Here is a 10,177-nt window from a genome sequence, read left to right on the forward strand (position 1 = left end):
CACCTTGACTGATGTGTGCAGTTTTGTGCGGTTTAACCCCAGCTGGCCACTAAGATACTCACAGTTGCGTGTTCCCTCCCCTCCAGTGGGGTGGAAGAGAGAACTGGAGATGCGAAAGTAAAAAAACTGATGGGTTGAGGCAAAGATAGTTTAACAGGTAAAGCAAAAGCTGTGCAATGAAGCAAAGCAAAGCAAGGAATTGGTTCACTAATTCCCATCACAGGCAGGTGTTCATCCATCTTCAGGGAAGCAAGGGATCCATCATGCATAACGGTTGCTTGGGAAAACATCCTAATTCTGAATGTCTGCCACTTGCTTCTTCTTCTCCCCAGCTTTATGTTGCAGAGCATGACTTCATACAGTATGGAAATCAGTTGGGGTCAGCTGTCCCAGCTGTGTACCCTCCCAACTTCTTGACACTTCGAGCCTGCTCACTGGTGGGTGGGGTGAGAAGCAGAAAAGGCCTCAACACTGTGTAAGCGCTGCTCAGCAATGACTAAAACATCCCCATGTTATCAACACTGTTTTCAGCACAAATCAAAACATTGTCCCGTACTAGCTACTATGAAGAAAATAAACTGTATCGCAGCCAGCACCAGCCCGGGGCCCAATGATTTAAGAAGGATGTGAAGGTCCTGTAATGTGTCCAGAGCAACAAAGCTGGTGGAAGGGCTGGAAGGCATGTCCTGTGAGGAGGAGCCAGAGGACTCTGGGTTTGTCTGGTTTGAAGGAGTCTGAGGGAGAACCTCACTGCTGAACCTCCTCACTGAGGAGGGAAAGTGGTGAGAAAGGTGCTGGTCTCTTCTCCCTGGCATGAGCAGCAATACTGTGAGTTTCCTTCTCTTACTGGTATCAAGCAGCTTTCACTCCTGCCAGACAGGTGGGTGTAAAGCAAGCAGGCAAAGACATGATTGGTCTGGAACCAGCATCCCATTCATCTGCAATTCAAAATGAAGTGGGTCAGAGCCTGGCAGTCAGAGCATAACACTGTGTTTTTGAAACATCATCATAACATTGTTTTTTAAAAGCAGGTTTAGGATAATTTCCTTATGTGAGTCACTACTGACTGAAAGATTGCTCTGGTTAGCCTTTCTGAACATTGCTCTTCTGGCTTTGTGTACTCTGGCATAGATACCTCATGCTGGGTACTGTAAGCATATCATGGTATCAGCTGTGTATAAAACAAAGATGACACAGGTGAGATGAAGTTAAACATAAAGATACATGGACTATAAGAATGAGCAGATAATAAAAAGATTAAAAGTAGAAATTGTAAGACACTATCAGTGGGCCATTAAAAGAGCCATCAAAGCATAAACCTTAGAAGGTTCAAAGAAAAACTTTGAAAATGGATGAAAAGAAAAAGATTATTGCAGGTCTCATAAGAGTCTCATAAGAACAAACTTATGGATGGGTTGTATGAGAGGGATTGTGGGATTGTGTAAAATTTAAGGGCTAGTCTAAGTGTATTGTGGGAATGTGAAAAAAAATACTACCAGACATTTAGGTAAGAGGTCAAAGGTAGGGAAAGAGAGAAACAAACATGGGAAGACTGGGAGACAAAAAGGACACTCCAGTGTACCTAAGATGATTGTTGGTCAGTATGTTTGTCTGACCAAACCTGATCACTGCAAGCTAGACTGTCTTATTAAACTCTGTTCCTAACTATCTTCTGGGTGAGTATGCTCACTATGCTATGTATATGTGTGTGTTTCTGGTTTTGGGGTGGGATGATCCATTAGGGAGCTTCAAGGAGGGCCTTTTATATAGATATTCTTATCAATTTTAAAGGACTTTCAATATAGAAAAGTGCTTTCAATACAGAAAATTCTGGAAGATGTTCTCAAAGATACCAGTAGGTAACATGGTTCTGAGCTAACTACACTCAGACATCAGACTTGTAGCAACATTTCTTCAGGTATGATGTACAGAAAGACAAAGGTACTCAAAGCTGGAAACAAGACAGAGCTTATCTCCATGCAAGCCAGACCAATTAGGTGGCTTATCCCAGTGGCCCAGTGATGGACAAACAGAATACTCCCAAATTAATACTAAAATGCTGTAAAAGACAGGCTCTTAAACGTGATTGAAGGAGCAAGCCTGGAGCAATTCTGTCCTGTCCTATTTTTCCTCAGCTGTGACAAGCCTGCTAATTTACCTTGTAGATAATGGTGTTTCTGATTGACAGTGGGATAAAGGTACAGGCATATATGGTTTCTTCAACTGGAACAGCAACATGGAAAAGAAACACACATGGGTTACCTGAAGGTTCCCCTGGCAACTCAATAATGTGCACAGGGAATTGGAGAAGCCAAAGGCAGCCAGTGCAAACAGAATGAGACCCAGAACAGTGAGGGACATGGGGGAAGGGAAGAGGAAAGATAATGCTTTAACCAAAAAAGTACTTGGGGTTTATTTGCAATGGGTGAGAGGATTAAAGGGTCAAGAAGATGAAACCATATTCTGCGGAAGGGCAAACACATTTGTCAGTTCCACAAGGTCTTACATTCTTTTTCTTTTATTTTTCTGTTTGTTTGTTTGTGGGGTTTTGTGTGGGGTTTGTTTTGTTTTGGTTTCCCAAAAGGGAACTGCATGACTAATTTGCCTGTTGTAAGATGAACTGAGTGAACTGAAATCATCTGTCCAGTTATTGAACATTTTTAATTGCTGGTTTTCTGGAGTCACAAGCACAGCACATGATAGCATTAATCCCACAAATATATACATAAAAAATAGCATCCCTCTTTACTATGGAATCTTGCCCACACTAATCAGCTGATTCTGCTGCAGCTTGGGTGAGAGCTGACTGTGTGGGCTGGTGCTGTTTAAAGAAAGAAGTTGTTAATGCAATACCACCTGGAATTGGTAGTTTTGAGCTCCATTTAACAATAATAGGTCATGTATCATGAGGTGATGCTAATGGGAGGCTCCAGCTTTCCTGGTAAAAATCCATAAATCTGACACAGATGCTGCATAAGTTAATAGTGGAGACAGCACACCCTGTAGTGTGTATTAAATATTCTGAGCTCTTACTCAAAGACTTGTCAAGAGCAGGTAAATGCATACCCATTGTTTCTCTTCTCTGTGACATTGTGTAGTTCCCACAAGACTTGGATGGGAAGCAGCAAATATCTTTAGTATATGATAGATACTTTTAAATGGGGCTGTATGGATGAGACAATAGACCTGTATACATATATGCTGAGTTAATAATTATATTGCAATTCAGAAGCACCACAGTCTGTGTTTGACTCCCTAAACTTTGGTCAAGGGAACAGACAATACCTCACAGTTTTTTCTAAGAAATAAGCCCTTTACCTACCCATAGCAAGCCTTCCATTCCCACTCCATTCCTGGCGTTACTCTTGCCAGCTCTATTTGCATGTTTCCAAGATCAGTCACGTCCATCTTTTGAACACCATGGGCATGATCAATTTTGAAAAGAAAGGCAAAAGAAGGGTAAATTTTTAACATGCCAAGTTCTTGTCCAGTACTTACATTGTCCAACCTCCAGTCATAGGTGAAGAATATTTTGGGATCAGTTGAGTCAGAAGGGTCTTTGTACCTCATCAAGAAACGAGGCTTGGAAAATCTTTGTTCTTTAAAGAACTGGACTGTGTCTTCAGTGCCAAATGCAGTAATGAGGCATGCTGCTGTCCTTACATGATGGGGCAGATCCAGGTGGACCACTGAGTACATTTGTGCTCTACAGTAGCTACTAACTGGGAATCAGTGGACTACAGTTTAGTTAGATTTTTGTGTAAGTCATCATAGCATTATAACATAGAATCACAGAATGGTAATTATTTGTAAAAATTGCCAAAACCACATTAATAATGTATGAACTGCATCTGCTTGCTCTAAGTTATGAAAAGATCTTTAGCATCCCTGTACAGCTCCCGCAGGTAGAACAGTATCCAGACACTCACTATCTGAATATTTAAACATAAAGTAGTGCAGGTGTGAAATACCTGTTGCACTCTTTCATTGAAAGATCCAAATTGAAAGATAAGTAGTCTGCAAATGAGCTATTTTGAAATAGGTAAAATATTTAAAATGAAGTATACTTTATGAAAGAGGAAGGCAATAAACAGCTGGGGAAAAAAACACCTTTGCGAAAACAAGCCTTTTTCACTGTTTTTTCACCTACTGGATATTACTCAGATAATGACTTTGTTATGGTTGTAGTAAAGAGAAATATTAAAATAAAAATGAAGGATGTGAGAGAGAGGGTTAGAAGGAAGAATGTAAATGGAAAACCCCACTCAAACTTCATATAATGCAACTCGCATGTTTTCCCTTCAAACCGCTCCAAGGGTTCCATGGATGTGCTTTACAGCCTACTGAGCAAATGGGGATTTTTGTGGTCATTAATGTGCTTGTATACACTGGAATGTCCCCAGACCTAAATAATTGGAAGATATTTTCTGACATGTAAAAGAGTTGAAAAAAACCTGAAACTTTTGTGGGACCAAAATTATTTTCTAATATAAATAAAGAGATTCAGCTACCAATGCAGAAAAACATTGAAAATGTTAAATATCTCTTCTGAAACTAATAGAATATTTAATATTTTTGAAACAAAACATTTCTATTTTTATTTCATGATGATCTTTTCAGATAAATTAACTGCTTCTGTTTTATCTCAAATCACTTTTAAAAAATCATTGTTACAAAAATAAAGAATAAGATTTTCTTCTAAATTGATCATATTTCCCCCCCCCATAGTCATTCACAGCCAAAAATTCCCTGTTTGTGTCACAATCACAAAAAAGATTTCTAAACTGGGTATTTCAAGAACAGTTTCGCAACCAGCTAAAGGCCACGATTAAGGCGAGCTACCTCACCCAAAGTTCCCCCATTTCAGATGAACTCTGACACATTGTATGCAAACCACTTTTTACAGTTGTGTCAAAAGGGAACTAAAAACCTCTGAACAAAATAAAGCCACTGTGACTTACAAACACTTCATCAGTGTAAACTTGTTCTTTCTGTATCTGGATAACATTAAACTGCCTATTTCTTTTTCACTAATAAAAACCCCCAAATAACATCCTTTTCTTTTAAATTTAACACCCACAGTGGTACTTCGTTCTAAACTCCAGCTGTTTTAACATCAGATGTCTATCCTTAGTGGTTGCCTTTACAGGCAATGGAAGAAACAGCAAGTTCCAAGAGTGTCCTGTTCTATTCCTATGGGAGACATTTAAGACCATCAGGAAGAAGCAACCTTTGGAGGTGTACATGTCTCTACTTAATGCAGAGGAAACTAAGTAAACTAACCTTTGAAGAGCTTCAGTGAGGGAAAACATGGGTGTTTCACATCTGAATCCTGTCTGAACTGACCTGTGGTTTGGATGAATCAGAAGTTACACTCCCAGCAACACTTTCTAGCTTTGTGGTAGGTGATTGCTTCAGCCATATCTGATTTGTTCTGGCTGTGGTTTTGACTTGCAGATGGGATCAGTTTATTTACCTAAGCAACATCATCTAGTGCTGTCTGGGATACTACAGGGTATCTCAGGTAGCTGCATGGGGCTAGCAGGCATGACACAGGACCTGCAGAAGACCTGGCCTCTTCTAGATTGTTAGAGGCCATGACAACTAAGGTTTTCGAATGGCCTCAGACACTCGTCTTTAGCCAGTTGAGCCCATATGTTTTCAAGCCAATATACTTGGGGCATGATCTTTTGCAAAGGGGGATGCGAAGAAAGTCTTTACAGCTTACAGAGAAGTAGATGCTGCCATTTGGGAAGACACCTGCTATCACAATGTCATATCCAAGCAATTCTCCATGAGGGCTGAAGCCAAATGCCATCCAGCCAGTTGTATGGACCTGCAGCTCAAATGTCATCAGCTCCTGTTCATCATGGTCCTGGTAGAGGTAGCCCAGGAAGGTGGAGGACTGCCGCAGTGGAGACGCAGGATAGCCAGAACAAAAGCATGGGAGGAACAAGCAGAAGAGCATACCCTGGATTCTTGAGAACTGCCATCATGAACAGGACCACTGGAGTTTCTGAGCCTTGCCAACACCTTGGGCAGTTATTGTGTTACAAGTGGCCCAGTTTACATGGAAGCTCATGAAACTGGGGCTGTTGCCAAAAAGGAGGAGTGCGAACTGACTCTTCTATATCCAATTTAATACGTAGGAAAGATCAACACTTTACATAATATGCCCTGGCACCCTGCCTCAGTGAAACCATACTAGGCCATGCCATATACATCTTAAAACATTTCAATAGCTCTTTTGTACTGCAGAACCAAAAAAACCCAACAAGGCATGTACCTCCCACCCAGTACTCCCCAGGGTGGGTGAATGCTGGCTCTTCTCACCAGGGAGAAAAGGCTCTTCTGACTAACTTGCCTTTGTGTTGAAATGAACCCTGACTATGTCATCCTATTGTCTGGTGTGATGATTATTGGCAAGTTTGTTGGAAACGGGCTGGTGAGTCTTACAGCCATGGTTTATCAGAGGAAGCTGCTGTGGCACATGAAAATAGGGGCTGTAGTGGAATGGTAGAATAGGAAAAATGCTTTTGCATGCATTATGCCGTGGTGGGAGTGAGTGGAAAGAGAAAAGGCATCATCTGTTCCCCCGCTTAAGACCTTTTAGTGTAATGATATAAAAAACAAAGAGCCTCCATAGGTTTCCAACTGGTTCTGCCAGGAATTGCCTTGTACATTTCTTCTCCAATTTGTTCAGTTGCATAATCCACTATAGCCCAGTGACTATAGTGGCTATAGGCATAGCCCAGCTATGTCAGTTTTGAATGATGTGGCAGTTCATTCCTAGTTACTTGCTAGGAAAGCCTAGAAAAGCCCATTTGTATTAGTCTGCTGAGACAAGTGCTTGCAGAACAAACAAATAACAGAGAAGAAGGGATATCTAATCTCATCTTCAGGGACAAAGCTTAAACAGATCAGATTGCATACAGATTGCTTGAATCCCAGGTTATGTTGTTGAGAGTCCTGCTGTGGACAGCAAATATATTTGTGGTTTGTTTTGTGAATTATGTTAGTACAATGCAAACATTTCAAATTTTCTCTGCTCCAGAGAGTCCCAGAACACTGTTCTGGGAGAACTAGACAGGGCTGAGGGATATGGTAATGCAAAGAACAGCACGGGGGTGTCAAAACTGACAGACTTCAGCCAATCCATGGAGAGAACCAAAACCAGTTAATGATACGGGGGGGGAGGGGGAAAGGGGGAAGGGAAGGGAGTCTGCATGACTGCATTAGGGTGCTTTGAAGAACTGCTGGCATGAGAAATTCTCACCATTGTTACTTCTCCATTCTTTTAAGCAGAAAACCTCTCTCTCACAAGGTGGGGGGAGAGTGAGATTAGGGGATGCAATTGAGACGCTACTGGAAGACATGCCTTTCGGAGGATTACAAGGAGGGATTGTTTAGCTGCGTGACAAAGATTAGACCTGCATGGCTTCTTTGATAGAGCAGGATGTGGTGATTCCATGCCACTGCTGGGGGCGTGGGAGAGATATCCAGGAGCAGGAAGATACCAGATTGACAGTGAGCAACATGCCAGAGAAGATTATATAATTATGGGTGACCTGAGTAGAGGAAAGAAGATAAAAACTTCTTCCTTTAAAAATACAAGTGCTTATACAGGAGCCAAAAATGAAGGGAAAGAGGAGAGTCAGAACCACAGGGTGCAACGGCACTGCTGAGGGTTTGCCTCAGGCAGCAGACAGATACATAGAAAGAAGGGGAAAGCAGTGATGCTTCACTGAGTTCTCTCTTTGGGGATTATGATGATGTACCACAAAGTCAAGAAGAAGAATGAAAATGCTGTGCCCAGTACCCTTGAAATGACCATGAAGGCTCCAGTGCTGAGAAATTTTGCTGGCAGCACACATATCCCTGACACATAGGCAACTCCAACTCCCATGTCTCCCCAGCCCAGCAACTCCCTGTTGCAGTGCAGGGTAGGAAGCATGGGATTCCTGGTATAACCAGTTGAAGCAACATGCGTATTTCATGTCACAGTATTTGACCTTCTGTTGAGGTTTAGCACTTTTGTTTGTTCTTTTAGGCCAATTTTTAGCAAAATACTAAAAAAAAAAAACCAAAAAAAACCAAAAAACCAAAAAAACCCCACAGACTCTTGCTTTGGAAATGGGGAAAGAAATGCAACCTGCACTTCAAAGACCAAAGGCTGTCAGAAGTGAATATCCAAGGGACTTACTTAGGTTGCTTTCATGATCAGTAGCAGAGGAAGCCTAGACTAACTTAGGCCAAACAACTGGTTTTTAAAGCTACTTAAGTGACATGGAATAAATCCAAAATGCAGCATTTCTATACCATTTAAATGCCTTCTCATTTGTTAGTATAAAGCTAGTCACTCATTTCAAAACATTCAGTTTTGAACTTAGTGCGAAAAACCTCTTGCTGAAGATGAGCTATAAGACTTCTAGGGAAGAATTAAATTTGAGAAAAATGCATAGATATATAGAGGCTTAAACAAATACAGGTGCATCCCTATCCATGAACTGTCACTGGAGCCCTGAATCAGGGGACACAATTCAGTTGTCCACACATAGGTGTCTATATTTGAGATGCCTTCTTGTATTTCACCTGCCCTCACCTGCTGCTCCAGGAAGGCACAGTTTTCCTGCTGTACCTGTCTAATCTTTGTCATCTGTGTGTGGATATATTCAGTCAATAGGCCATCTAAAATAGCTGTTAGTGCATATATTAAGAGTTAAGACCCCCATGGTCTTGTCTGAGCTCTGGCAGTGACTATATTTGACTCACAGCAATTGTACTTAAGGCAGCCTCTTAGCAGGGGTGGTGAAATGCAATTATTGCAAAGTTAATTCAGATCCAGAAAGACAGCAGGGTTAGGAGTATGTTCTGTCATTATTTTTGTAAAGACAATGTTTTCTTAATGAGGTTTCAAAGACGGAAGAGGTATAACAGCTTGTTCACTGAGGCTTTGTTTGCACAGCTTTATTTCCTAAAGATTTGTGTCTCGCATCCTGTAAATACCCACTGTTGCAATAGTACTGGTTCCAGAACCTTCTCAAAGGATTCTTCTCAACCTTCTTTGAAGGTTGTCGTCTACAGCACATAGATGAACATGCTACCTGGATCTGATGGATCTCCTTGTTCCTGCAGAGGAATGTGAAAGCAGTGATGACATCTGAGGGATAGATCTTTCTGCTAAGTAATTTCAATTTATTCCTGTCATATCTGAAAAAAAAACCAACACTTATCTGAGAGAGCCCTTATTAGGAAAGATTTTCAAGACAGAAATCATTGTGGAGGCTGAAGGACCTAAAAAAAACCCAGCAGGTCAGCAAGGAGGAGAAGACAGGAAAAACATCCCAGTCAGCTACAGTGAAATGCCATCTGTCTGTCTTCTGTGAATAGAAAGATAATCTAACTGAATTGTGGTCTCAGGTGGCTTTGTCACTTTTCCCTCAACATTGAATGCCTTGAAAAACCCATCAGCATATGGCATGAGGAGTAATATGATGCTGCTTACTACAAAAAGCTATTGAAATGTGTTAACTGCGAAGAAAATGTGGCTCCAGCACACAAGCCCATACACCAAATGAGGTTTAGAGCTTCATTAAGACTAGGCAATACTATCAATAGCAACCTGGTATAATCAGCCCCAAACTTTGCCTCTGAAGTAAAGCAGACAAATACCCAAATGCCTAATTCTATGACAGGTATTTTAACTTGGAGTAGTCTAAGCAGTCAAGTGAATGTACCACAACAGAGAAGAAGAATGAGCAGCAACTGAATCAAAACAGTACAAATTACAGTTGCAAGGGTATAAGAATATGGCTTTTTACATTATGTGGTATCAGGATAAGTATTTTTGCTGTTCTTAGTCCACATTGAACCCTTGCACTTAAGCATAAATCCTTTGCTTCTTATCTTTTGTGTGACTTGTAATGAACAGCCAAAGTATTTTCCAAATATCTGCAAAAACCTATCTGAATATTCATTAAAACTGATGATGAGTTCGACTCATTCATTCAGCTCTGACGAGGGGTGGGAATTCTTCTCTGCAAAGTATGAGAAGGGCTTGGCCCACATTCTACAAGATGCTCACTCGCCCTGGGTATTCTGTTCCATCAGCTAAATGCCACCACAAGAGGGAACTCACTTCTCCCAGTACATCATTCTGGTGATGAATGGGAGCATT

This window comes from Neopsephotus bourkii, unplaced genomic scaffold (genome assembly GCF_033783945.1).
Source record: "Neopsephotus bourkii isolate Nb327-2 ecotype Australia unplaced genomic scaffold, CSIRO-AGI_Nbou_v1 NB_107, whole genome shotgun sequence".
NCBI lineage: Eukaryota > Metazoa > Chordata > Aves > Psittaciformes > Psittacidae > Neopsephotus > Neopsephotus bourkii.